Source organism: Cnephaeus nilssonii (assembly GCF_951640355.1).
Source record: "Cnephaeus nilssonii genome assembly, chromosome: 1".
Classification (NCBI taxonomy): Eukaryota; Metazoa; Chordata; class Mammalia; order Chiroptera; family Vespertilionidae; genus Cnephaeus; species Cnephaeus nilssonii.
Genome location: NC_137072.1, coordinates 8,358,997 through 8,383,132, shown reverse-complemented (window position 1 = coordinate 8,383,132; position 24,136 = coordinate 8,358,997). Strand labels below are relative to the sequence as shown.

The following is a 24,136-nucleotide window of genomic DNA, read 5'->3' as shown; positions in this document are numbered from 1 at the left end:
GCCCAGTGCATGAAAATTCATGTACTGGAGGAGGGGTCCCTCAGCCTGGCCTGCCCCCTCTCACAGTCCGGGAGCCCTCAGGGGCGGGAGGTGACCCAGCGATCAGGGGAAGGTGACGCCCCATCACACCTCTGCTGCTGCCACTGCCGGTAGTGCAAGCCTCAGCCGGCCCTGGTTACCTGAGCCTCGGGCGGCCCCGGGTGGCTGGGCAGCCACCATCCGAGACTTACCCGCACCTTGGGATGGCCATGGGTGACTGGGGGGCTGAGGGGACTGGGGGACACCAGAGGCAGGTGCACATGTGCCTGCTGCCCCAGCGGGGCTGCGGGGACTGGGCACTGCCATCTTGTGGCTGTGGACGCCACCATCTTTGAGGGCGTGGCAGTCAATTAGCATATTCCCTCCTTATTAGGTGTGGGCGCTGCCATCTTTACAAGAGTATAAAGGTCAATTAGCATATTCCCTCTTTATTAGATAGGATCAGCTTTTCATTGCAATTTTCCCAAAACATTTTATTGAAACTTAAATTATCTTGGACTACTTCTTTCAGCTCTCCCATCTACTACTCTTACATTTTACTTATATATTTGCCCATGGTCTGTGTCTCCTTTTCAGAATGTCCATGAGAACAGGAATTTTTTGTCTTCTCATTCACTGCTGGTAGGTCCAGTGCCTGAAATTGTGCCTTGTACATAGAGTTGCTCAATAAAATTTTTGTAATGATTGAACCCCAAGCTATTAGCAGTTATTTAAACTAACTGCATAATAAATCCATTATAGTTCTTCAATAACTTCACTACAAAACAGCCACATAGGCTGAGAAGAGAGGCAGGACATGGAAACCTGGGAACCAGAACAAGAACCTGAAGTCATATCAGATCAATGCTTTCCAAAGAGTGTTACGAAGAATTGTGGCCTTTAAACATTTATTGCCCATATATCTCCTAAAATACTTCTGAAAAACAAGGTAACCCTCACATATTTTTTGGTTAACATCTAACATTATTCTCGTAGTTTAATTGCAAAGAAGCATTGTAACTACTAACATTAGAAAATAACATGGTTACACCATTTTTTAAAAATGTATCCATCGATTGTGAAGAATTAAAAGTGTACATGTTGGGAGGAGAAAAAATGGCGACTGAATAGAGTCACGTTTGGAGTCTGGTCCTGGGGCGGAGAGTAGGAGCAACAGAGGTTCGCAGGAGGAGTGTATGTTGGCAAGCCAAGGGACAGCTAAACTCCAGGAGAAGGCAAGGGAGTGCTGGGCAGGGTTCCCCTGACCATGCAGCACCCACAGGGGCTGGGTCCCCTCCCGGAGCTGCGGGCTCACCGGGCGCCTCGCCATCTTTCAAGGAAAGGAGGATTTTATTGGAAACCTGAGTTTCCACTACAACTGCAAACACTGAACAGCTGCGTGCACCAGAACACCGGTCCCCTATCGGCGCAAACATTCGGATTCAAAGCAACTCTTCACTGCACCATGGAAAGGTCAGATTTTGCCTGAAATAAGGTGTGGTTTCTAATCCACGCGGTGGGAGAGGGAAGCGCGCGAGCCACAGGACCGGCAGGAACCGGGAGGTCTGTGCATAGAAAAATCGGTGGCAGTTGGAACTGCCGTGATCCATGAATGTGGAAGGGGGTCCTCTGAGCTGCTAACAGAAGTGACCTCTTGAAAGCAACTCATTTTAATTTGATGATGAGGGTCAGACTAAGAATTTTCAAAGGAGTGCAGGCTCCTTAGTCTGGCGCACAGACCCACTGTCCGCACACTTGGGCTCTTTCCGACTCTGATTACTAAGCCCAACGCATAGGAAAACCCAGGTGGAAAAACCCTGAAAGACTGCAGGGGAAGTTGTTTTTTCGGAACCTGGGGAGCAGAGCTGGGTGTGACCATCGGAGAGGCAGCTCTGAGGCGCACACCTCCACAAACTGGTAGTGAGTGCCATAGATGGGGAAAAAAAAAAAAAGCTAGAGAGGCCTGGAAGTCAATTCAGAAACACTGCCACCTAGGGGCTGAAACGCTAATTGTCTCTGGTGTAATAAAAAATAAATAAGAGAAATTAAGACACAGCCGGTTTAAAAAGCAGGACTGGCTTACAACACTGAGGAGCAGAGGAACGAAGCTGAACTGAAATACCGCCCAGACTGGGAAACAGGCATACCAAACAGAATAATAGAGGAAGTGAGTGACAGCCGCTACTGCACATTTTAGTCTTCCCATTTTTAAATTTTTAATTCTTTTTTCAATTTTTTAAATTTTTATATTAATTTTTTTATTTTCATTTTTTGCATCTTTTACTTAAGAAACTATTTTTTTCTCTTTTTCCTCACTCGATTTGCACCTTTTTAATTATTACATTTTTATTTTCAATCAGCATTATTATTACTATTTTTTACTTTTTTTTTTTTTAATGTCACATGATTTTCTCTTTCTTTTATTTTGGGATTAGTGTCCTACATTCTATTTGCATCTTTCCCTTACAATCGTTTTACCCTATCTCAACGCTAACATTATGCCATCACTCTTCTCCTAACCTTTCCCCTTTTGGTCTCCTGTTTATCTTAACCATTTCTGGCTTTAGATTTCCCCTACTTTTTCAGTTTACCCTCTGCTAAAATTTCACCCTACTTATATATCTAATTCCCAACACCCTGCTCCAAATCCATACATACCTCTCTCTACGCTACCTTAAAAAAGTTATTTTTCTCTCTGGCCTTTTGTTGTTTGCTTGAATGTTGATTAGATTGAATTTTTATGCTTTTTTATGAGATTGTTTTGATTATTCTTTTTGTTTGTTTGGTTGGTTCTTTTGTTTGCTTTGTTTTTGTTTGTTTTTTACTTTTGTTTTCCCTTGCCTCACTTGATATTAGTTGGTGTTGCAGTTTGTATTAATCTCCAGGCTCGTGTTGCTGGAATTTGCTAGGATTAGTGGTTGTTCTAGAGGAGTTTACTCCCCATATATATAGTTTGTTCCCCTTTTCTCTCTTAGTATCGTTCTTGTCTCTCTTACTTTTTCCCTTTCTTTTTTTTCTGCTTTTTTCCCAAGTTCAGATTCACACTTCTTTTTTTTGTTGTTCTTTCTTTTTACTCTCCCTCTTCCACTCCTATTCCCTAATTTGTCTTTCTCTGGTGGTTACCTTTATTGGAGGTTATTAATATCATGACTACAATTCTGTTCAGTGCCTTGTGTGTTGTGCCTGGTTGTGTTGTATTTTGTACCTTTAAATCAACGCCGGAGAGAGAGAACTATATAACCAGACATCTGGAGAAGAGAGACCATGGGGAGACAAAGAAATAGCCCCCATAGGAAAGAAAAGCAGGCATCAACAGAAAAGGAAGTAAACGAATTAGAGGCAAACAAGCTATCAGAAAAAGAATTCAGAGAAATGGTCATAAGGTGGCTGAAAAGGATGGAAGACAAATTCGACAATATGAGTAAGAACCAAGAGGAAATGAAGAAGAACCAAGAAGAAATGAAAAATGACATCACTGCTGTAAAGAACTCAATAGAAAGCATCAAGAGTAGACTAGAAGAAGCAGAGGACCGCATAAGTGAGCTAGAAGACAAGATGGGAAAAAATACCCAATTACAACAGCTTCTAGAAACAAAAATTAGAAGACATGAGGAGAGCCTAAGGGAACTTCGGGACAACACAAAACAAAACAACATCAGGATAATAGGGGTACCAGAAGGAAAGGAAACTGAGCAAGGAATAGAAAACCTGTTTGAAGAAATAATAATAGAAAACTTCCCTGATATAGGGAAAAAAAACCTCACACAAATCCAAGAAGCTCACAGAGTTCCAAGCAAAATGAACCCCAAAAGACCGACGCCAAGGCACATTATAATTAAGTTGGCAACACCAACGACAAAGTAAGAATCTTAAAAGCGGCCAGAGAGAGACAGACAGTTACATACAAAGGAACCCCCATCAGACTAGCAACTGATTTCTCAACATAAACTCATCAGGCCAGAAGGGAATGGAATGAAATATACAAAGTCATGCAAAGGAAGGGTCTCAATCCAAGAATACTGTACCCAGCAAGGCTATCAATCAAAATTGAAGGTGAAATCAGGAGCTTCACAGACAAAAAAGGACTAAGGGAGTTTATCACCACCAAACCAGCAATGAAAGAAATGCTAAAGGGTCTGCTGTAAAAAAAAAAAAAAAAAAAAAACACGAAAGAAAGAAAGAAATAGGAAGCAAAGAAGGAACACAGGGGTATAGAATAAAAATGGCGACAAATAAGTACCTATCAATAATAACTTTAGATGTAAATGGATTGAATGCCCCAATCAAAAGACACAGGGTAACAGATTGGATAAGAAAACAAAACCCATATATCTGCTGTCTACAGGAAACTCACCTCAAAAAAAAAGGACGCATACAGACTGAGAGTAAAGGGATGAAAAAAGGTTTTCCAGGCGAATGGAAATGAAAAAAAAGCTGGGGTAGCCATACTTATATCTGACAAATTAGATCTCAAAGTGAAGGACATAACAAGAGATAATGAAGGCCACTTCACAATACTAAAGGGAGAAATCCAACAAGAAGAAATAACTCTGGTAAACATATATGCACCCAATACAGGAGCATCAAGATAGATTTAAAAAACTCCTGGAAGATATCAAAGGAGAGATTGACAGCAATACAATCATAGTAGGAGACTTCAATACCCCACTATCACCATTGGACAAATCCTCTAAACAAAAAATCAACAAAGAAACATTCAATCCTAAATGACTCACTAGACCAGAGGGAATTAATCGACATCTTCAGAACATTTCACCCCAAAGCCACAGAATATACATTCTTCTCAAGTGTACATGGGTCATTTTCAAAGATAGACCATATGTTAGGACATAGGCAAAGTCTCTCCAAATTCAAGAAGATAGAAATCATATCAAGTATCTTCTCAGATCATAGTGGCATAAAACTGGATATCAACTACAATACAAACAACCCAAAGAAATCAAACACATGGAGACTAAACAGCATGCTATTAAACAATGACTGGTTTAAAAAGACATCAAGGAAGAAATAAAAAACATCATGGCAACAAATGACAATGAAAACACAACAATCCAAAATCTATGGGACACACCGAAAGCAATCCTGAGAGGGAAGTTCATAGCTCTACAAGCCTACTGCAAAAAACAAGAAACAATGGTAATAAATTACCTAATCCAACAACTCAAAGAGTTAGAGCGAGAGCAACAAGAAAAGCCCAGTGTAAGCAGAAGGAAAGAAATAATAAAGATCAGAGCGAAGATAAACGACATAGAGACCAAAGAAACAATACAAAAGATAAACAAAACCAAGAGCTTGTTCTTTGAAAGGATAAACAAGATTGATGAACCTCTAGCCAGGCTCACCAAGAAGCAAAGAGAGAGGACCCAAATAAACAAAATCAGAAATGAAAGAGGTGAAATAATAACAGACCCCGACGAAATACAAAGGATTGTTACAAAATACTATGAACAACTCTATTCCTACAAACTGGACAACCTGGAGGAAATGGACATATTCCTAGACAAATACAACCTTCCAAAACTCAATCATAAGAATCTAAACAGCTCAACAGGCCAGTAACTATGGAAGAAATTGAAGCAGTCATCAAAAAGCTTCTGGCAAACAAAAGCCCGGGGCCAGATGGCTTCACAGGAGAGTTTTACCAAACTTCCAAGGAAGAACTAAAACCTATCCTCCTCAGACTATTCCAAAAAATTCAAGAGGAAGGAACACTTCCAGGCTCCTTCTATGAAGCCAGCATCACCCTAATACCAAAACCAGATAAAGACAACACAATGAAAGAGAATTACAGACCAATATCCCTCATGAACATAGATGCCAAAATCCTGAACAAAATCCTAGCAAATCGGCTCCAGCAATACATCAGAAAGATCATACATCATGACCAAGTAGGATTTATCCCAGGAATGCAAGGATGGTACAATATCTGCAAATCAATAAACGTGATACATCACATAAACAAATTGAGAGATAAAAATCACATAGTCATATCAATAGATGCAGAAAAAGCATTTGACAAAATCAAACACCCTTTCTTGATAAAAACTCTCAACAAGGTGGGAATAGAAGGATCATACCTCAACATAATGAAAGCTATATATGATAAACCCACAGCAAACATCATACTCAATGGGAAAAAACTAAAACCATTTCCCCTAAGAACAGGAACAAGACAGGGATGCCCACTCTCACCACTCCTGTTTCACATAGTACTGGAAGTATTAGCTATCGCAATTAGGCAAGAAGAAGAAATAAGAGGCATCCAAATTGGAAAAGAAGAAGTGAAGCTGTCCTTATTTGCAGATGACATGATATTGTACATAAAAAACCCAAAAGATTCCATCAAAAAACTAATAGACTTAATAAATCAATTCGGCAATGTAGCGGGATACAAAATTAACGCCAAGACATCTATGGCATTTCTTTACACCAATAGTGAACTTACAGAAAGAGAGACTAAAAAAGCAATCCCATTTACCATTGCACCAAAAAAATTAAGATACCTAGGAATAAACTTAACTAAGGAGGTAAAAGGCCTATACGCAGAAAACTACAGGACACTGAAAAAAGAGATAGAGGAAGACGTAAACAGATGGAAGAACATACCATGTTCATGGATTGGTAGAATCAACATCATTAAAATGTCCATACTACCCAAAGCAATCTATAGATTCAATGCACTCCCCATCAAAATACCAACAGCATATTTCACAGACCTAGAAAGAACTCTCCAAAAATTCATCTGGAATAAAAAAAGACCCCGAATAGCCACAGCAATCCTGAGAAAGAAGAATAAAGTAGGAGGGATCTCAATACCAGATTTCAAGCTGTATTACAAAGCCACTGTTCTCAAAACAGCCTGGTACTGGCACAAGAACAGACATATAGATCAATGGAACAGAATAGAGAATCCAGATATCGATCCAAACCACTATGCTCAATTAATATTTGACAAAGGAGGCATGAACATACAATGGAGTCAAGACAGTCTCTTCAATAAATGGTGTTGGGAAAATTGGACAGATACATGCAAAAAAATGAAACTAGATCACCAACTTATACCATACACAAAAATAAACTCAAAATGGATACAGGACTTAAATATAAGATGGGAAACCATAAAAATACTAGAGGAATCCACAGGCAACAAAATCTCAGACATATGCCAAAAGAACTTCTTCACTGACACTGCCCCTAGGGCAATGGAAGCTAAAGAGAAAATTAACAAATGGGAGTACATCAAAATAAAAAGCTTTTTTACAGCAAAAGAAACCATCAACAAAACAACAAGAAAGCCCACTGCATGCAGAACATATTTGCAAATGCTATCACTGATAAAGGTTTATTCTCCAACATCTACAGGCAGCTTATGCAACTTAATTAAAGGTAGATAAATGATCCAATAAAAAAATGGGCAATGGACCTAAACAGAATATTTTCAAAAGAAGACAGAAGGAAGGCCAAGAGACACATGAAAACATGCTCAAAGTCACTTATTATCTGAGAGATGCTAATCAAAACAACAATGAGGTACCATCTCACACCTGTCAGAATGGCCATCATCAAGAAATCAACAAACGACAAGTGTTGGCGAGGATGCGGAGAAAAAGGAACCCTCGTGCACTGCTGGTGGGAATGCAGACTGGTGCAGCCACTGTGGAGAACAGTATGGAGTTTCCTCAAAAAACTGAAAATGTAACTCCCATTTGACCCAGTAATCCCACTCCTGGGAATATATCCAAAGAAACTAGAAACACCAATCAGAAAGGATATATGCACCACTATGTTCATAGCAGCACAATTTACAATAGCTAAGATTTGGAAACAGTCTAGTTGCCCGTCAGCAGATGACTGGATCAGAAAACTGTGGTACATCTACACAATGGAATACTATGCTGCCATAAAAAAGAAGGAATTCTAATCATTTGCAGCAACCTGGATGGAATTGGAGAACATTATGCTAAGTGAAATAAGCCAGTCAATGAAAGAAAAATACCACATGATCTCACTCATTTATGGATAATGAAGAACATTATAAACTGATGAACAAAAAGATAGATACAGAGACAGTAAAGCATCAAACGGACTTTCAAATTACAGGGGGAAAGTTAGGGAGAGGTGGGGGAGATAAGAAATCAAACGAAGGACTTGTATGCATGCATATAAGCATAAACAATGGACGAAAAACTCTGGGGGGGTGAGGGCATGTATGAGTGTGGGGTGGGGAGGCAATGGTAAGATATGTACACATATAATACCTCAATAAAAAAAGTGTACATGTTAAAAGGGTGAGTTTTATGGTATATGAATTATATCTTATTTCAAAATGTTTGACATGAAAAAAGAAAAAGAAAAGAAAGCAGGTATATTGGCCCTTTCTTAAAATTTCCCCCTTCCTAATAACTACTTTTAACAATAACATATTTGATATTGTACAATTAACAAGACCTATTCTTTTAGATGAGATGGAAAAAGTTTGGTAACTTTTTTTATTATTAAAAGATTGCAGCATTTAAAAAATTGGTCCATAGAATATACAACAATTTGATACTCAATATAATCTAGTAAAAATTTTAAAACATGCTCTTCTTTAATAGTCAAATTTTACATCATTTCTTTTTGTCCTTAAATCATGTTTCACTCCACAAAATTTTATCTTGAGGTATTATGTTTAAATACTTGAAAGTCATTTACTGATCAATATTTTAGAATACTATGTGAGTATATTTGAAGTTGAGATTGAAGTTATTCTTTGAGTCATCACTAAAAGTATGTTAGCACATAATTGATATAAACAATATAAATATGTCACTTTTTTAGAAAAGTACTTATTGGAAATTCATCTTTTAATCAGATGGGTGGGACTATTTTTCCCCAATTAATTCATGTATAGTGAATGATCATGAAATTGCTAGAATAAAACTAAGATTTCACATAACTCATTTCTATTTTTAATTTTCCTAATTAAAAACTGAGAAACTTGCTCACATAAATAAGAATATGGGAAGTATAATTCCTTGAAATTCTTCCAAGCTTTGGGAAGACTATCTTATAGTGCTATGCTACATCATCACAAATTACTTCCAGTAGCCTGTGCACTGACAACTCTATTATGTCCCTCTTCAATTTTACTGAAAGCAAAAAGAACTGAAAACCACCCTCATTGCAAAAGAATTTGCTACCCAAATATAAGTCATTCACTTTTTCAATAACAAAATAATTTCCATTTGTTTGGTGTCCTGGAAATTTTTTTTTCACCTTGAGGTAATGCACCAATAAAAAAGATTAAAGTTGTTAACTATATTGTGGTGTGTTTTTTTTTTCTTTTCTTTTCTTTTGTAAAAAAGGGTAACAGTGATTATCATGGGTCGGGGGAAATAACTTAAATCCCACTGACCATTTCTCAAGCATATCAATTTTGGGAAAGTATACACATAAAGATTAAAATATTAAGGTTAATTTCACACTACCCCTCTACTCACAGGCCCTCATTTGAAGGTTGTCCCTTATAAAAACGAGGGTGGCTCATAAATGCGGGTCTTAAAATATTTAACAAGGTAGGCATGTTTCACAATGCTGCTTTTTTTCTTCCACTCATAAGAGATTTACAATATTAATAGTTCTCTGGTGAGGAAACCTGTTTGCTTTGCTTAAAGTCAGGCTTCCTAAGTCACATTTGAACAAAGAACCCTTTTCCCTTGTAGTAATATTTGTCAAGTCACAGAATTAATAATCCGGTGGTAATGTTTAACAGTATGCTAAATGTTGCTACTGAAAGACATATTTACCAAGTAGGAAGTTTGAGAAGAAAAATGGCGTTAGAAATAAGGCTCTGGCATAAGAAAGTGAATTCTGACAACTACAGAATCTGAGAGAGGATAGGAGGGCGCAGGAGCTGAGCAGGATACTGCATTTTCAGAACAGAAAAGGGCCTAGTTCAAGAAATATGGGGGAAGGGAGAGGACTCAATGTCATCACCAAGTTATATAAGTGAGTGACAAGATTTTCTAAATTCTAGGACACTTCATACATATTCAACAGATAAGCTGCCGCTGATAATAGAGTGTTCTTTCTTCTGGAAAGTGGGGGTGGGAGCCGAGACAGAAAATAACTCTGCATCTCCAGAGATAAAGGGAGAAAATTCTTTCAGCCTCAACTGGTGCGAGGTGGAAAAAGATAACTTAGGGAGAAAAGAGTACCATGGCCCCAAATAGAATCCTATGTGGACAGATGAACTACCCGGAGATAAAGATTTCAAAGTCCAGATGAGAGTAATGAGTTATTTAAAGAAATGCAACATGAACTCATATCTAAGATGAGGAAAAATTATTATACTAATTTTAATTAGTATAATACATCAGCTTTCTCTCAGAAATTGCGTAGAACTATAATTAAATTTTGTGTGTTCAATGCGGTGCACATATTTTTTGGGAAGGCTGACAAAAGAGATGTAAAAGCGGACAGTCAGGCTTTAGGCAGACGGTGGTATCTTTACTGAGACCCTAGGTAACAGAAACAGAAGTCACCCAAGACACAGAGCATGGGATGTATCCGGGAGTCACCTCATAAAAAGCTTCCTTGAATATTTCTTTCTTCTCAATACTCAGAGTGTAGTTTCAAAAACAGTTTAGAAACATTATAGAAATCATTGCAAAGATAAGTAAAAGAGTAAAACAGCATAGAAAACACCTAGAGTGAATAAATACAAGTGAGAAAACTAAAACTTGTCAGGCCTGTCAGAGGCGCAGGGAAGATGAGATGCGGTAGTTGCCTATGACCCTGCGGTCTGCTCTGTGGCACGGGCACCTTCAAGATCGCCACATGGGCGACAACACAGCTGCTCTGGAGGCCAACACCTGTCATAAAGTTAAACCTCATTTTGGTGATTTCAATTTTCCACAGGACAGATTTTTAAAGGAACAAATCAAACTGGATGAAAGCTGGGTACCTTTGGAACTAATGATAAAATTCAATAGGTTAAAGTTTAAACTTTAAACCATCTAACAACAGACTTTAATGTAAAAGCACTGAGCAAATCAAAGGCAGAACTCATGGGAATAACTGAAGATAAGACTGAAATCAGAAAGTTTCCAAACAAACTCCTTCCTGAAGTGACTGATGAGTATAAAAATCATGCAATAAACAGATCTGTTTATATTAAAGACTTCTCTGCTGATGCAAACCTTGATGACATAAAAGAATGATTAGGCCTGACTGGTGTGGGTCAGTGCTTGAGCATTGACCTATGAACCAAGAGGTTGCCTGTTAGATTTCTGGTGAGGGCACATGCCTAGGTTGAGATCCCCAGTAGGGGGTGTGCAGGAGGTAGCCAATAGATGTTTCTCTCTCATGGATGGTTCTATCTCTCTATCCTTCTCCCTTCTTCTTTCTCTAAAATCAATAAAAACAACAACAACAAAAAAGAATGGTCAGAAGATAAAGGTCAAGTACTAAATATTCAGATGAGAAGAACATTGCACAAAGCATTTAAGGCAAGCATGTCACACTCAAAGGCTAACATGGGCCAAATAAACAAGGTTTAAGTTTATGTGGGCCGCAGAAAAACAAAAGCTTCAATTTTCATAGAAACATAGGTTTATTTCGATAGAGACATGCTGAAAACAAAGGGCTGAAATAAATGAGTAATCATTAACATAAAGTAATAGAACATTTTAATAAAAATTAATTTTTTTCTTGAACATTAACTTACCAAACACTGAATAACTGCACAAATTAATAAGCGTAATGCAAATAAACCTATTTTTTTTGTTCTCCAAAAGCAAAATATTTCCTGTTGCTCACACCAAACAAGTCAGTTCAAGACTATGAAGTGGCAATCAGCTATTAAATATTCGCTGCTAGTATTAGTGGAGAGAAATGGTGCACCTGAGTGTAAGGCAGGTAAGGGAAATGAATACAGCACGATTATAGTAATCAGTCAGCGAACATTGTAGTTCGTTATTAGTAACTAGAGGCCCAGCACACACGAAATTGTGTGCAAGAAGCTCGCTTCCGCTTGCCTCAGCTGGCCACCCCACTCATCACCGCTCCTAGCTCTCCACCTCTAGTAGCTCGCTCCCCACCCTGCCCACCACGAGAACTGCTGCTCGTTTGGTAGTGATGCTGTTATGGCATCACGGCCACAGTCCTTTTATGATATAGATTATGTATAATGGGATATTGTAAAAATCAAGTTACAAAATTTTGATTAAAACATTTTTTACATACCGTTATATTGGCTGGGCTGCATGTGGCCAGCGGGCCACGAGTTTGGCATGCTTGATTTAAGGGATCAATATTTGCTGTGTCCTATAGTATTGAATCTGCTAAAATGTTTGTGGAAAACCCTGTACAAAAGTACAAACACACAGATCTGCTAGTACTTTTCAAGGAAGATTACTTTGCAATAATGATAATCCTACCTAATAATAGACAAATATGCAAATTGACCGTACCTTCGCTATGCCCATGATTGGCCAGGAGGCGCGGGGGGGTGGGACTCGGGGTGGCCAGGGTAGCTGATTGGGCCGGCGGGACGCTGAGCTGCGTCGCCAGCAGTGGCTCGAGCTCAGCGTCTGCGCCATGGCTGTGCTGCGGCACAGAAGGGGCCTCTGGGGCAGAGAGCTGACCTCCCGCCGTGCGGACCATCAAAAGTGGGGGAGCTGAGTGCCTGTCTGCTCCGGCACCAGGCCTTTCAGAAGCCGGAGGCCTTTCAAGCTGAGACAGGCACTCAGCTCCGCCCGCAATCGAAAGCAAAAGTGTGGGAGCTGGGTGCCTGTCCGCTCAGGCAGCAGGCCTTCAGAAGCCTCCGCCATGCCGGAGGCTTTTGAAAGGCCTGGTGCACCAGAGGACAGGCACCCAGCTCCCCGCGGTCAAAAGCAAAAGCGTGGGAGCTGGATGCCTTTCCGCTCAGGCACCAGGCCTTTCAGAAGCCTCCGGCGCCTGGTGCACCAGCGGACAGGCACCCAGCTAACCCGTGATCGAAAACGAAAGCTTGTAGGGGACCCTACACGTGCATGATTCAATCATGCACTGGGCCTCTAGTTAATAATAATAAGAAGAAAAACAGCAAAATAAAGTGGAAGCTAAATTGCAAGCTAAACAAGAGCAATGAGAAAAATAAACGTTAGCAGAAAATGCTGAAATGAAATAGCTAAAAGAAAAGTTTGGCTGCTTGCTGAAATTTGGGGGGGACCTAGATGATCAGACCTGAAGAGAAGATACATAATACTTTGGTGAGCCATGGTGAAATATAATGGAAGATTTTTGTCAGGGGAGCAAAAGAGGAAATAATTCTACTTAAAGAAAAAGCTAAGGAAGCACTGGGTACTGAAAATGCAAGTAATGGTAACCTACAATTAAGGAACAAATAAATGACATGAGGAGTACTAGATAAAGTTGCAGAAAAGAAGCATAGAAAAATACAAAGAATCATCAAGAATCCCTAAACAAATGGAAGACAAAAGGTTGCAGATTTAAAGGAAAAAGAAAAGGAAAGAAAGCTGCCCAGATTGGGGCTGCTAAAGGAAAAGTACAGTTTCAGGGCAAGAAAACAACAGTTAATAGTGACGATGAACGTAATGAAAATGGTACATTTGGAGCCATAAAAGGAACAGAAGAATCAGACAAAGAGGAACTTCATCAAAACAGCAGAAAACAGATAATGGTGTCGGAGACCAGTAGTTTACTGAAAACATGTTTTATTCATTTTAATTAGGTTTTTAGCTGCTTTTGTCTTTGGAGGCTTTGAAAAAAAGCAAACACACACACAAAACAACACATAAAAAAATGAATTCGATCTGCTTCAATGTCCACTTTAAGAAAGAAAATTCTTTTGTTGTTTACCTTGTCTTTTTAGTTACCCAAACGAGCTTTTTTATGTACAGTTGTGTGTTATTACAGAAGATTCAAATATCATAAGAAAGATTCTCATGCTAAATTGCCTTTGTAATATGAGAATGCATTAGTACATATTAATAAAATATATACTATATAAAAAGGTAAAACTTTATCTATTTAACCCCTGTTTAGACAGCATCCTTCTTGGGGTTCTCTGAACAAACATCTGACAAAACTGGACTGAGTCATCAACTGGGGGTTGAAAATAAACCCCACTGAATCAGCTCCTCGTTCAAACCTAACTTTTCAAGGCCCTTTTGTACAAAGTCCTATGGTCAGTCCACAGAGTTCCTAAAGGATGCAAATGCCAGAAATGATTCAAATGTGAATCCAAGAGACAGACTTATATTTAACATTAATATCAGTTACTATGGCAACCAATGGGCTATTTAAAGTTATTTGCATTCTGGCCCACTGAGTTAATCATATAGACAGGAAGAAAAACATAAAAGTTGAGCAAAAGCAAATTACTTTAATGTCATATCACATAGCAATGACAGTGAAAGCTGTGCAAGCTTAAGAAGGTTCAGAAGGTTTGGAGAAACACAGTTTATAGGACAAATCAATCAGCAATTCTAAAAATTTGTAGCACAATATCGTGTCTCCTCCCTATCATGTTCTTCAAGCTTTTAAAATTTCAAGTGCAGGATTTAAACAAAACAAATAAGTCACATTGGAATAGACAGATTGATCTTTAGCCAAAATCTCTTACAACTACATGGTCTCCATCTTACTATTCCTTGTTCCATCTCAAGTACACAGTCAAGAATGGAATGTAAAGTTAACTCTGAGATACCCAGAAGATTTTAATGAGGTTAAAGGTAATGCAATAAGGAAGAAAGGATCAAGTTTCATGACCTACTGTTTGAAAGATTCAACTGCTAAAAGCAGCAAAGAATGATATCTCATAAGATGTTAAAACAGATGGGTTATGTTACTATATCACATAAGTATGGAGACTAGAACTAAAATAGCTAAAGTAATATTTTCATTAACAAGAAGTCAAAACAGCTTTGTAGCAAAAACACCTTCAGGAAGAATCTTACTTTAAAAAAATGTTTTTCCTCCTTACAGTTGGTGGTATTTTCTGAATTACTCTTGGTCTGTTGCATATGTTTAAGCACCCAGGTGCTTGCCATGCTCAGGTGAAAGAAACTAACCTCTCTCCTAGCATGAGGCCTCCTTGACTTATGAGCCTACCTGTGATGGAGATAAAGGAGAGAAAACTGAACAAGAAACTCAGGAGGATAGTGTTATACTGCATAATCGTGCAGATAATTTTTTTTTATTTTACACATTAAACAAACTAACTGGAGAATTGTCTCATCTTTGAATTAGTTATAAAGAAAGGGACACTCATCAACTTTGGGGACAGTAAATGTTGCCAGAGTGACTGTACAATTTTTAAAGGTGATGTCAGAAATTGCTTTAAGAATGTGTACACACCTGGTGGTGGATATCTGTGAGCTGTGATTACCCACAGACATTTCAACTGCCAAACCAACAGATCAGAGCACTCTGTTCAGACATTTGAAAGACTCCCAAAATGGAAAGAACAAGCTGAGATTTGCAGAAGCACTTGCCTGTATGGCCTTTTCATTAAAACTGTTTACTGATGTAGGTGGATTCACTCATCTATGACTTATACTTAGGGACCACCTTCGGAAAGTAGCATGTTATAGTGGGTAAGAGCATAACATCTAGAGACAGCAACCTGGGTTGACTCTTAGCTCCTCTTCTCTGGACAAATTAGGTGACTAATCTGGGCTTCATCTATTTCTTTCTTTCTCACAAGGCTATTCTAAACATCAAATGAGCCAAATATATTTAAAGCCCTTAGGACAATGACCAATATAAAATTTGCAATATATACTGTTTTATATTCTCATTATGTATTAAGTACATTATAAAATTCACATAAAAATTGAAAAATAAGTAAAAATTGGACTTTTAATATTACCCTCGTTGCCCCATGGATTTTCTTGCACAACCCACTTAGACCATGGATCTGAAGGACAAAAGTTTAATAGGGAAAATTTTGAACAAAGTAGAATCAAAAGATAAAGATGGCAGTCCTTGTTCAAGCACAGACCTGGAGACTAAATATAAAACAGTCCTAATATTTGTCCTGGTAGAACCTGGTATCTTGGGCTTCACTCTCATTAGCTAGAACAGAAGAGAATTTGAAACCTAATACCATTTTATGTTGAATCATAAGGCTAACTCTCTTGATTAAAATTTGACTTTCTTACCCAGTGGGTGTGGCTCAGTAATTGAGTATTATCCTACGAACCAAGAGGTCCCATTCCATTCCAGTTAAGGGCACATGACTGGGTTGCAGGCTCGATCCCCAGGAGGGGGCATGCAGGAGGCAGCCCATCAATGATTCTCACTCTCATCATAGATGTTTCTCTCTCTTCCCCTCTCCCATTCCTCTCTGAAATCAATAAAAATATACATATATTTTAAATATGTTTTTATTGATTTCAGAGAGGGAGGGAGAGGGAAAGAGAGATAGAAACATCAATGATGAGAAAGAATCATTGATTGGCTGCCTCCTACACGCCCCAGACTGGGTATCTAGCCACAACCAGCAACATCCTGTTTTTAGGTAGACTAGAGGCCCGGTGCACAAAATTCGTGCACGGAGGGGGGGTGTCCCTCAGCCCAGCCTGTACCCTCTCCAATCTGGGACCCCTCGAGGGATGTCCGACTGCCCATTTAGGCCCGATCCCAGTGGGATCGGGCCTAAATGGGCAGTTGGTTATCCCTCTCACAATCCAGGACTGCTGGCTCCCAACTGCTTGCCTGCCTGCCTTCCTGATTGCCCCTAACCGCTTCTGCCTGCCAGCCTGATCACCCCCTAACCACTCTGCTGCCAGCCTGATTGATGCCTAATTGCTCCCCTGCCAGCCTGTTTGCCCCCAACTTCCCTCCTCTGCCGGCCCGGTCACCCCTAACTGCCCTCCCCTGCAGGGTTGATCGCCTCCAACTTCCCTCCCTTGCAGGCCGGGTGCCTCCCAACTGCCCTCCCCTGCTGGCCATCTTGTGGTGGCCATCTTGTGTCCACATGGAGGCAGGATCTTTGACCACATGGGGGCAGCTATATTGTGTGTTGCAGTGATGATCAATCTGTATATTACTCTTTTATTAGATAGGATAGAGGCCTGGTACAGGTGTGGGGGCCAGCTGGTTTGCCCTGAAGGGTGTCCCAGATAAGGGTGGGGGTTCCCTTGGGGCATGGGGCAGCCTGAGCGAGGGGCCTGTGGTGGTTTGCAGGCCAGCCACGCCCCCTGGCGACCCAAGCGGAGGCACTGGTATCTGGAATTTATTTACCTCTACAATTGAAACTTTGTAGCCTGGAGCGGAGCCAAGCCTCCTGCATACTCCACCGGCATCCATTTCTGTGGCAGTTAATTCACCTTCTATAATTGAAACTTTGTAGCCTTAAGCAGAGGCCTGAGCCCGGCCAGGGTGTTCGGAAAGCTTTGCTTTCTCCATTACCGCGGGCAACCCTGGCCTGGTCTATCCAGCTCTGTGGCTGCCGCCATTTGTTTGAATTTGTTTACCTTCTATAATTGAAACTTTGTAGCTTGAGTGGAGGCTTAGGCCTGGCAAGGGCAGGCGGAAAGCTTGTTTCCCTCTGTTGCCTGGGAAACCTTGCTCTTGGTGGCTGTAGACATCTTGGTTCGGTTTATTTGCATACTCGCCCTGATTGGCTGGTGGGCGTGGCTTGGGTGTAGCAGAGGTATGATCAATTTGCATATTTGTCTATTATTAGGTAGGATGCTCAACCACTGAGCCACACCAGCTGGGGAATAAAACATATATAATTTTTAAGTTAACTTTATTTACAGCCTTCTAACAAGAAAGAAATATTTTAGACTAAGAATAAAACCTCCTTAGTAGTTAAATTTCACATAATATATGTTAAAGAAATGGTCTTTCTATTTGTAAACTTAAAATTATTGTGGGTTTTGTTAACATGAGGCAGCTTCCCAACTTCAATGAAAAGTTTGAGTTTTTAGGCCTACTAGTCTGGGGACAGACCTTAGATGAAGGCAAATAAATCAGGATAATTCCTCTCCGTATGGCCTTTTCCTGCCAGCCAGATGCATCCTCCTGGTGCTATCCCAGCTACTCAGATATTATTGCTTTAAATTTATCTAAGTTGAATCATAAATAACTGACACTGCATTGTATTAAATCTTGGAATGTAATCTGAAGAACATAAATTTATTTAGGTATATGGATTCAAATCACCAAGCCACACACACACACACACACACACACACACACACACACACACACCACACACACACACACACAGTCTTATGATCTCAATGGGGGAAATGCTGAAGAAAGTACTCAGGCACAGCTAAGTAGTGGCATGGAGCAATATTTTCAAGCCTCTCTCAAAAATAATTGATTTATATTTTCTTGTGAGAAGTTATTATTGTATCAGAAAGATCTCTGATCTGTTACCAGTTTTTAGTGTTTCAGGGATGTCCTTCTTAAAAAACATGTAAGATAGGATGACTGACGATGCTCTTTATTTTAGGACTATCACTGCGATTGTCATCACAGGCCAAAGAGCTAGAAAGCTTCAACAGGTTTACAGGATCCATATTACACTCTCTGAGGCCGACTCTCAGACTTCATGCCATTGCAATGATCACATCTACACAGCAAAAACATTCACATTTGCCTTGCAGTTGTCTGAAGGTGATTTGCCGTGACAAATATCCACTTACAAACCGATGTTGTGAGCCACCCCTTACTTTCTGATTAACAATAAATTAACTCATCTTAACCCAATTTTCATGATTTGCCATTGCCATAATGTCTTTTTTTTCTCCTCCAGAAAGAAATATAACAATTCAAGCTTGAGTTCAAAATCCCCATGAAGCACTAACTCATGACTAAGTCTGACTACCTCTGTGGAGTAGTGTAAGCTCTCAATGTCATGTTCCATTTTGTAATAGATAAATCTAAAATAGTGATACTCAGCTCACTTTTTATTTCATGGAATTTACTATTACTACTATTCCTTGAACCCATGAAGAAAATCAAGAAGCAAGTTCTTTAAGTTAAGGTGTCCTTGGGGAATAATACAATAAATGTAGTTGTTTTCAAGGAGCAGAGATGTCTTATTTCTGAATACTATATATTTGTACTTCTGAGCTTCATCTCTATTGTACTCACTAAAATGCATGTCTTTCTAAATATTTCTTCAATGCTGCATAGTCCTTCACTTGCTTAATCAATAAAAACCTATAGGTTACACTCCAGGTGACCATCACCTCTGGGGTAGGTAACCACAAGTCTTCCACTTGGTGTCCTTTCCTTCCACCTTGCCACTATTCCCTCCTTCCCCATGCTCAATCATTCTTTTGCATGTAGCTAAAATAATCTTTCTAAAATTAAAGTCTGATTCAGTTAGTAACTTAACTAAAATATTTAAATGAGGGCTCAAGGCAAGGCCAAAGTACTTAAAAGGGTCTCCAGAGCTCTTTATGATCTGCTTCCTGTAATCTCTTCAGGATCTGGCATTGCAGGAACCAAGCTCTCACCAGCTGGCTTTTTTTTTTTTTAAATCTTTATTGTTGAAAGTAGGCTTTTGAACAGGTACTTTCTTCTGCCTGAAATGCTTATATTCTGTTCCTATCCTTCTCCAACACTTCTGTTTTGCTCTGGTTAATTATCAACTATCAACTTCAAAATCACTTTCTCTTGAAAACCTTTCTCTCTCTCTCTCTCTCAAAGTCCAGGAGAGATGTCCTACCTTTCTGCTATTCACAATTTCCCTATTCAAACACTTACCACACTATATCATAATAGTCCTGTTAAATCTTTGAGGTCAGAAACTATGTCTGTCTAATTTATCTCTATAAACCCAAACCTGAATACAGTGGCTTAAATAGTAAAGACAATCAATAAACATTTGTTGAATGAATTGATGAGTTTGTTCTGAGGATTAAAACGGGATAATGCTATAAAGTACTTGGTCACAATGTCCTTTATGGGAACCTAAACATGCAAGTATAAAGACAAAGGTGAGGGGAAGATGACAAAAAGTATAGGATATTTTGACCTCTCTACTTTGAGCCTCAAGGTTTATCCTTTTTGATGAATACAAATCTTTAAATCATAACTATACCAATGTGGATATATTTTAAGCAGGAAAATATTTCTTAAAATTAAAATCACAAAGGCAATTTAATTAATTGTAAAGGAAATTAAATACTTTTAGATTCCATTACCATTCATTTGGTTGAATAATTTCATTTGGATCCATCATTTCTAATGAAAAGGATTTGATTCAGTAATTTGATTCTTTCTGTATCAAATAAAAATCTTATTGATTGATTGATTTTAGAGAGAGAAAACAAGAGGGAGGGGAGAGAGGGGAGAAAGAGAGAGAGAGAGAGAGAGAGAGAGAGAGAGAGAGAGAGAGTGAGATTTCTTGCCCCACTTATTGATGCATTCATTGGTTGATTCTTGTATGTGCCCTGGAATCAAACCCACAAACTTGGCATATCGCATATCAAATTTTAATTGTGATTTCTGTCACTTGGTTTGAGATTATTGTGTCTATTGATTCCAAATTTCTGAGATCAAGTTTGGAAAACAGAAAATTTGTCAGGACAATTTTATTTTTTCATTATTTTCTGTAGGTAACGTTTTTACTATATGCATATTGACTGATGTCAGTGTTTCATTGGTTATTTCTAACACATACACACATAATTTTTAAGATAACACGATTTTTTCATTTAAAAATTTCAAACTGTTCCATTTTATAAATTTTTGGCTTTATTTTGTTCTTTATAAAACAGTACTATTTATTATGAATGGTATAGATGAAAAATAATTTAGTTTATTTACTTATTAAATATATCTTTATTGATTTTAGAGAGTTTATTTATTGAAGCAAAATTTAAAGCTCTTCAAATAATTTAGAGCCCTTTAGTAGGTCCAAGGCATACTTTCTGGGTGTTCAGCATTAGGACCAAAATGTTGTTGTCTGGTTTACAAATATTTATTGGATGTATTGAACAATTTTTCCCCATCTTCCTGAAATTTTAAACATTATTTTATTTATGTGATTAAGTACTTAGTACAATATGATTAAGGTTTCTCCTATTCATGTGTCCTCAAAAACATTTTATTTCCTTTTTATATATAAGCAACTCATCATGAGAGGAATTTTTATATAAAAATATAACAAAATTAAAAGAGCAATGGCTGGGATATTTGAGATATTTAATGAACAGTAAGAAAACACTGTAGCAATAGTCAAAAGTAGAAATCAGAGATATTTCATCCTGAAACCTAGCAACCAATGAGACGGCAAAATGGCAAATACTTCCAAATCCTCAATCCTTAAAACTTAAACTGTTTAATTGTCAAAGTCTAGATGCAATTCTGATCTTTCCAATGCAAAACTTAATAATTATTTATTCTTTATAAACAGGGATGATCTGAGACTATTACTACTATACCTATTTTTCAAACTATATCCAGAACATGCTCAGCACTCATAAAACATAAACTCTAGGAGTAGACAAACTATTGGCAGAGTTAGTGGGAATCAGCATAGGAAATAGAAATAATAGAAAAATCTGATTTAAATTAGTAATTTTTTTTTATACTTAACACTTTTGAGATTATATGGTTTTCAGAGAGGTCTTTGAAGCAAGGCTCACCTATGTAAGCAAATACCTCTTCCTTAATAATACCTACATAAAACCGAGGAAGAAAGAATTCCTTATAGATCAGGGAAACATCCAATGGGGGGACAATTTTGTGCAATTATGTACTTGGAGTTGGCTGAATGACAAAATTAAGTAAACTATGCCTAATCCTTAAGATCATGGCCTAGTACTATAAATACTAGTAGGATTTTATCAGCCTTGGACAACCATTTTCTTTGGCGAGGCTATGTCATTATTTGAGAGAAGCTATATATGATCCATTTTTGTCACTAACCATATTCATTTGTATCACTGTGCAAGTAAAGAACTTGGAGAAAGTAAGTAACTTCCCAGGGACAAGTTTTCATAAACAAAAAATGTAAAGAATGAGTGTATAATTGACATTTCTAAGTTAGAAGACTTTGTACCTTCCTTGAGACAATTCAAGGAACAACAATATAAGAAGCAGTAGTAACAACCCTTTCTAAGCAGCAAGAAATAATTTTTATAAAAATTCCTTAAATATTATAATCAGTTTTTTAAAGAAATCAGATCATTGCAAGATATAGAATAGAAATGTTTCATTAATGCCTGATTCATACAATATCAGCTAAATATGGGAGGGACTCTAACATTAGTAATGCTCTGGGCTCTTGCTCAGAGCATAATGCTTTTATCAGATTTCAACATAAAATCCCCAAGTTTGTGATTCTTTGTGAATACCCAGATGAGAAAAATTCAGCAGGATTAAGCAAGTGATATAACCTTACCAGTGTAGGCACTTTTGAGGGTCTGTTTTTACCTATAAACTTAGATCTTTCAACATAAAACAAACCAAAAAAAAAAAAAGATTGATGGAATGAAGTCTGGAAAAACGCTGATATTTTCCCCTTTGCAACCTATTACATCAGCCAGCATCTCCCTGTGGTCGTGATTATTACATTATGACTTGATTACTAGCTATTACTGCCACAGTTGGCAAAGTGAAAGCGCAGCATGGGGCCATTTCCATTAAAGGAATATGAAATTCCATAACAAGCTCGGAGGCCGCATGGCTGCTGTGGGTTGAACTCAGAAGTGCATAAGTATGTACTTGAGATGCTGTTCTGAAGGGGCACCCTAACTTACATCATCATTTCATTTCATTTGAACTGTACCGTGGATTTTTCCATTAAGTTATCTTAGACACTTAACACTATTGAGATTACTCATGCTCTAAAAAAAAAGGCAATATTATTTTTTCTACTATCTTTCGAGAGTACCAGAATTTTCTATCACATATATATTCAATCCTGACTTTGTCTAATAGAACAAGCTAAGTGGTTACATAAACTGGAGAGCACCAGGCACGTTCAAGTGCTATAACTAGGAGAGAAACATATGCATGCTGGCAACATAGGCATGTACCATTTAGGAAATCAGAGAGAAAAGGGTTTTAGCTCCTATAACTTAACAGGCCCAGAAAATAGTCAGATATATTTAAAACACATAGATTAACGTTAATGAAGAAAGGGAGTATGATATGATTCTACATGTATTCTTGGTTTATATGTCACCCTAATGACAAGGTGGCCTGGGATGAGAAGTGAAGTATGACAAAGTCCTCTCAGTGCTTTTTGGACAAAATCTAGCAAAGGAGAAAACAGTAAATTACTTCAACATTTCACAAAAGAATGATCATTGCTTCAAGAAAACTACAAATTATATATATACTAGTAGCCCATTTGCAGGAAAATCCTGCAAGCGGCTGTTGCGGCGGCGTGCACTGCCGCTGCCGCCGCCTTTGCGGCCGCCGCCTTTGCGGCCACCACGCCTGCACCCGCTCACCACTGCCGCCCGCCCCGCCCCGCCCCGTTCCACCCCGCTCTGCCCCACCCAGTCTTTCCCTCTGGCAGCCACCTTGCTTTCCGCTTTTCCTCCCTCTTCCTTCTAAGTTGTCTTCAGTCTTCACTCCTCCCTCCCTCCGTGTATGCAAATTAACCGCCATCTTTGTTGGGTAATTTGCATACTCGCCCTGATTGGCTGGTGGGTGTGGCTTTGGCTGGTGGGCGTGGCTTGGGTGTAGCGAAGGTGCAGTCAATTTGCATATTACTATTTTATTAGGTAGGATATATATAATATATATATATATATATATATATATATATATATATATATACTCAAAACTATAAATTATCATATACTTACTTGTATTTAGGACAGATTGCATGTGTGTGTGCATGTGTGTGTGTTGTGTGTGTGTATGGGAATATACACCCAAAATAACAGAAATATCTAAGAAAGATATGATACTTGATTTGATTTTCACAACCACAGAGATCTGTTTACTCATGTGATTTCCTCTACAATAATCTTGAGGAGAAAATCTATATACAGCAGGATTGAAGTTGTCCCTACAAGCTTTCTTGCGGTAAATGAGAAGTTATTCTTCCTCCTCTGTTCTATTTGGCCATTTTCTTTCCTGTGGGATTCCTCCCTCTAGATGTGAACCATCTTCTCTG

At 38.5% G+C, this 24,136-nt stretch overlaps 1 protein-coding gene and 1 pseudogene across 3 annotated transcripts in view; one reads left to right on the top strand and one right to left on the bottom strand.

Moving 5' to 3' along the window:
• MDGA2 (MAM domain containing glycosylphosphatidylinositol anchor 2) overlaps positions 1–24,136 on the bottom strand; it is a 981,798-nt gene that overhangs the window by 494,491 nt on the left and 463,171 nt on the right. The window lies entirely within an intron of this gene.
• On the top strand, positions 10,813–13,722 carry LOC307102052 (lupus La protein homolog; annotated as a pseudogene). The gene is made up of 4 exons: positions 10,813–11,238; positions 11,464–11,531; positions 12,329–12,490; positions 13,109–13,722. The product of its transcript is annotated as a lupus La protein homolog (transcript).